Below are 6,000 nucleotides of genomic sequence, written 5' to 3' on the forward strand. Positions count from 1 at the left end.
AGCCAGACGGGCTGGCCACAGCCTGAGTCCTGTCCAGCTCACCATTCTGCACCCCAAGTGCCAGAGACACCGGGAGGGAGGAGGGCCAGCACCTGTCTCAGGTGGCCCAGGGCTGGGCTCTTTAAGGCCACTTGGGAGGAATGGAATAAACACACACACGCGCGCGCACGTATGTGTACACACAGACCTGCTCAAGGGATGTCATTTCGAGCATCACAGCCAAAGCAAAGGGCTTTCCCAGGGCACAGGGAGTCAGTCCAGGGAAAACCTTTCCACAGGAATATGCTCTGCCCAAAACATTGTGTTTAGATAAAACACTTGACATTAAACAGTCTTACTTAAAAACATGTTTACACAGGACCAGAGGAGTCCCAGGAAAGGCAGCACACAACCCAGCTGGCAAAATGTTTGTACTTCTGCCTAAAAACAGTATCCCTGGGTTTCACATGAAAAATGGTAATTACCGGTCTATGTCCAATTCCATCAAGCCTCTCTGTGTAATGACTTCGAAACAACTAAGAAGTGGTTCAAATAACATTCCTATCAACCTTGTGCAACAGTGTGACTCCTGCCACACTCACCAGGGCCCAGCACCTGCACGCACCTGGCTAGACACCCCAGACTGCCTCACTCTCACAGTGATGCTACAAACGGGCACCTTAGGAAGCAGTTTCTCCCCTCACTGTAGCCAAACAGCACCAGAAAGGTAACTTCCTTTTGGCCAGGTACTCCACGGGAGCTGTTCACTTAGAAACTGCTAGTGGCTTTCACATTCTGTAAGGTAAGGCATCCGCCACCAGTGTCCTCCATGCCCAGCCGACTAGGTGCTCACACACTGGCCTCATCCACACACTCTCCTAGTGAGGACTCACCAGGAAAGAGGCCCTGTAAAAGCATGATAATTTACCAGGGGTCACACCACCCTCCACGCTCCGCAGTTCTGCCTACCAGAGGTAAGGGCTGACACATGACCCCAAGGGACTGTTCACCAAGCCTGCCTGCTCCAAATTCAGGTCTTTTCATAAAATACAAAGCCTGTACTTTTCTACATTTGAAAGAGAAATTTTCTGCCTCTCAAGGGCTGGAGGCATGGCTGAAATGTTAAAGGCATCTGCTTTGTAAGCATGAAACCCTGAATTCAAACCCCGGTCCCAGCAAGGAAAAAAAAAAAAAAAAAAAAAAATCACCCTACTTCAAACCTGTCTTTACATCTAATTTTAGCCAGGCACCAGTGGCTCACACCTGTAATCCCACCAACCCAACTCAGGAGGCAGAGATCAGGAGGATCGAGGTTTGAAGGCAGCCGAGGCAAAATAGTTTGTGAGACTCTATCTTGAAAACACCCATCACAAAAAAAGGGCAGGTGGAGTAGATCAAGGTGAAGGCTCTGAATTCAAACCCCGGTACCGAAAAAAAAAATTTCTGCCTCTCTCTTACCATTCCATTGCTCCTGAAGTTTTATATTCATTAATTAACTAGACTACACATTGCTAAACTCAGAAAATTAAAAAGCAAATTTGAGCGGGGAGCCAGTGGCTCATGCATATAATCCTAGCTACTCAGGAGGCAGAGATCAGGAAGATCACAGTTCAAAGCCAGCCTAGGTAAATACTTTCAGAGACCCTATCTCAAAAAGACCCATTACACACACACAGAAAAAAAACAGCAGGGTGGGGGCTGAGGCAGTGGCTCAAGGTACAGGCCCTGAGTTCAAGCCTCAGTACCACAAAAAAAAAAAAAGCAAATTTGTCATTGGGACAGAACCTGGTTAAGGGTAAGGAACCTCAATTATCACTTCACTTAATAAGCCATCTGACTCCAGACGCTGAAGCAAGGGGACTGAGTTCAAAGCCAGCCTCAACTACATAGCAAGACCCTGTCTTTAAAAAGAAGAGCTAGGATTGGGTGGAGAAGGGCTCCTTCTCAGCTGGACCAGCAAGACCTCTGTGCTCACTTCAGATCCGCAGCCTCCACCAAGCACCAGGGCTCCTAGGAAGTGCCAGTTGGGGCCTCCATGAAGTCCCAGGAGGAAACTAGTTGCGGTCCAGTGGTCCCTGCCAGGGCTGTAGACCCTGCAGAAAGCACTTCTCTCCTATGGGTGTCATGAGGAAGGTAGGTGTGACTTGCCTGATCACCTCATTCCACATGTTTAGCCCAGGACAAGGACTAGTTGTACGGAGTCAGCAGGGAAACCCTTGAGTCTGGCAGCCTACCTGGCTCCAGGATTCTGAAGCAGGGCTCCAGGAACCCCACTTGTGGCACCCAGCTTTCTCATGGATTATTAATTCAGTCCTGTATGGGCTGAGCTGTTTTCTTCTTTTCCCGAGACCTTTATACACTTTGTTTTTCTGAGTCGATGGGACCTTAAACTAGTTTGTTCTAATCAGATACTGAAAGATACATGTTTTCAATAAATTCTGATTTTATTTTTTTAAAAGTGTGTGCAGGTGAGAGAGACACAATTAAAACAGATACCTTATCACTAGCATTAATTTTAAATTTTCTGAATTAATATTTTAATGTCTCCATTAAAAATATTATCTATAGCTTTTCTTGATTTGCAAACAATTCACAAATTTCAGATTCTAGAGAAAAAGTATTTTCACCCAAACAAAACACTTCAAGATATTATCTAGAAGACAAGTTCCCTCATGGCATACTATCTAGAAAGCCCATTCTAGAGGATTTGTAGCAACAGGTCACAAACAGGTTCTTTTGTTTCTATTTCTTCCTTTATTGGAATGTTCAAACTCTTCCTAGAGCTGTGAGATTCTATCATAATTGAGTTCTTCCACCTGCAACACGAATTTAACACTCCCAAATCAGCAGGTTTTAGGATCAGCCAAAAGTAAAAGCCAGCACCAGTGGCTCATGCCTGTAATCCTAGCTACCCAGGAGGCAGAGATCAGGATGGCAGTTTGAAACCAGCCCTGGGCATAGTTCTGGAGACCCTATCTCATAGAAAATAAATAAATAAATAAATCATAAAAATGGGCTGGCAAAGTGGTTCAATGGGTAAAAGCGCCTAACAAATGTGAGGCCCTGAGTTCAAACCCACTACGGCAAAAAAAAAAAAGTAAGAATCATGGGGCCATACACTTGAAAAGCCACCATTCTTCCTGGGAAAAACTAACAGCATGGGGAAATAGAGAGGAAAAAGAGAGTAGGTCAGAGATAACCCCAACCCAAGAGGCAGGAGCACAGAGGAGGGCAGGAGCTCTACAGTTCACTTTGGACAGCAGAAAAGCAAATCTGGCTTTCTGTAGAACACAGGCAAATATTGCCAACATTCACCCTTCATAACTCATGATCTGATTCTGAGCTGAACCTCATCCCATCCAACTAGTCCAGCATACGGCAAATTTTTCAACAGACAAAATTCTGTCCATTAACTTGAATTATTCTGCAAACTAGGACAAGACCCCCACTGAGCAGTTCAGCTCATCAGCTCAACAGAGGACGAGAAAGAAGCCGCATCCATTCCTCGAGACCCTGGGGGAAGGGGGCCTCTCGCCGCTGCCAGAGAAGCAGGAAAAGAGCAGATGGCAGAGGCTCCCGGCCCCTCCCCCACTCAGATGCCGCCCTTGAGCGCTGTCCAATGGAAAAATCTAATGCCAGCCATACAGGACACCTTCAACTGTCAAGTGGCCAAACTAAAAAAAATAAAGATGGGCGATGAGATTAATTCTGATTACCTCTATTCTAATCCAGTACGTCCACATTCTTATCATCCCAACATGTATTTAAATATAAAATATGACCAACAAGATTTTTACGTTCTTTTTCACATCCTAAATCTTTAAAAATCAAATCCGGCCGGACGCCGGTAGCTCACACCTGTAATCCTAGTTACTCGGAAGGATCGCGCGGTTCAAAGCCAGCCCGGGCAAAAGTTCAAGAGACCCCATCTCCAAAATAACCAGAGCAAAATAACCAGGCTGAAGGTGTGGCTCCAGCGGTAGAGCGCCTGCTTTGCAAGTTCAAAGCCCTGAGATCAAACTCCAGTCCCTCCAAAAAAAAAAAATTCCAACCCGAAGCCTCTCTCAGTTGGATCTAGCCACATTCAAGTTCAACAGCCCACGTGGCCACTGGCCACCTTAGTGGACAGCGCGGGTCTAGAGCGAGCCCCCCTGGACTGAAATACCTCACGTGGGTTCCCTCTTTCATCTTCCATCTCGGGGGTCTGGAAAAAGCCCAACTCCGAGATCAGTCACCCAACCAGGGCGCCGGCGCCACCTTCGGCCCGCCAGGACGTCCAGCCCGACCACACCCCTGAGCGGACCACCCCCGAACCGGAAATTCCCGCTACTAATGGGAACTGACAGGTCTTCACTCTGGAAGGGTGGAGAAGAAACCTAAAACCGTGAGGTCCCCAAGTCTAAGTCCCGGAAACCGGGCGCCACCCATCCGAGAGAGGTGCGCGCCCCCAGCAATCAACCCCAAATCACAAACCCCGCGGTCAGCCTTCCCGCCCGGCCCCAAGAGACGTCACGGGGGTTCCCGCGACCCCCCGAGCACACGGGAATTAATGAAAAAGCAGGCAAATCACCTCAAAGGGGACCCAGTGCGCGCACAGGCGCGCGCGCGCAGAGCTGGCTCGCGTCATCCCGGGTGGGGACTTCGCGCGGCCTCGGGTTCCAGGGACACCTCCCCGCCCCCCAGCCCCGCGGCTCCTGGGCGCCCCTCCCCCACCACCACCCCGCGCCTGCTTCCGGGGTCCCGGCTCGCCCCTTCCCCCACCCCACCCCACCCCCGCCGGCGTCCGTTAACGGCCGCGCGCGAGCCCGAGGCAGCGACGGCGGGCGCGCGCGCACGCGTGGCGGACAGGACCCTCCCTTCCCTTCCCCTCCCTTCCCTTCCCTTCCCCTCCCCTCCCCACGGCGCCCACCCGCGTCCTCCCTACCTGCGGGGCCGCGGCGGGACGCGGGCGGCGCGGGGCGCCGAGGAGGAAGAGGAGGAGGAGGAGTAGGCAGCGGCGGCGGCGGCGGCGGCGGCGGGCCTGGCGCTCACTCGCAGCTTCCCTCCGCGACCCGCGGCGGTGGCGGCCCGGCTGCGCCCACAGCGGCGCCCCCTGGCGGCGGGAGGCCGCGCCCCGCGCCCGGGAGACGCTGCCATTGGCTGCGCGGGGAGCGTCAGGCCCCCGGCCGCGGCGGAAGCGGTGGCGGCGGCGGCCGCGACAACCCGGCCGCGGAGTGAGCGACAGCCGGCGGGACCCGCGGGACGCGGCGCCTCGGTGTCGCTAAGCCTGGCTGGGACTGCGTGGAACAGGGAGGTGACCTAGATCGGGGCCGTCACTTAATCCGTGCGTCGTCACTCTGCATCCTCCCAACGACCTCAACGCGCCTGGGTCCTCACGGTCGCAGCGCAGCTCGGTGACAGCTCCGGCCTTCCGGTCTGAGCTCAGATGCTTCTGCATCCACCTCTGTTTCAATGGCCACAGGTGCTCTGTAGGGTCGTGCACTGTACCAGGGCTCAGCAGTGTGTAAAGCAGGGTCCCCGCTCCATGCAAAAACCAAATGGGGCCGGCGGTGGTGGGAGGGCTGCATTGCAGGTGAAGGGCGGTGACAGCCAGTCAGACACGGAGGAAACCTGCCCCAGGCTGCAGAAGCAAATGCAGAGGCCCTGAGTGTGGTGTGTGCAAGTGGGGAGCGATCTGACAGGTAGGGAGCCGCCTGGGTTCCTTCTGTGTGGGCTGGGAGTCCCTCATTGAGGATCTGAATTGAGAGTGGCAAAGCCTGAGTCACAGTTTAGAACTGTGCAGAGAATGGGCTGCAGAAGGATCACAGGCAGACTAGCGAGGTGGCTCTTCCACAGGTCCAGGTGATGGAGATGTACAAACCAGGTGAATTCATCTGCTCAAGCTGCCAGGCCAGAATACCTGGGAATGTGGCTCCAGTGACAGAACCCTCCCTACCAAGCCTGAGGCCCTGATTTCAGGGGGGGAAAAAACAGTAATAATTTATTTTCTCTCGGGTGTGGAGGCTGATGCCTGGTGCCAGC

At 52.6% G+C, this 6,000-nt stretch overlaps 1 protein-coding gene across 4 annotated transcripts in view; it reads right to left on the reverse strand.

Moving 5' to 3' along the window:
* Zc3h7a (zinc finger CCCH-type containing 7A) overlaps positions 1-5,045 on the reverse strand; it is a 35,378-nt gene extending 30,333 nt beyond the window's left edge. For 2 of the 4 annotated variants that reach the window (XM_074059815.1, XM_020167255.2), the window contains exon 1: positions 4,904-5,045. The gene's annotated coding sequence lies outside the window, so the exon portion shown is untranslated. Of the gene's footprint in view, positions 1-4,144; positions 4,498-4,549; positions 4,679-4,903 lie in introns of those variants that run through there. The other 2 variants (XM_074059813.1, XM_074059814.1) reach the window with 2 other exon arrangements.
* Positions 5,046-6,000: the final 955 nt, after the last annotated feature.

This window comes from Castor canadensis, chromosome 17, assembly GCF_047511655.1.
Source record: "Castor canadensis chromosome 17, mCasCan1.hap1v2, whole genome shotgun sequence".
NCBI classification, from domain to species: Eukaryota; Metazoa; Chordata; class Mammalia; order Rodentia; family Castoridae; genus Castor; species Castor canadensis.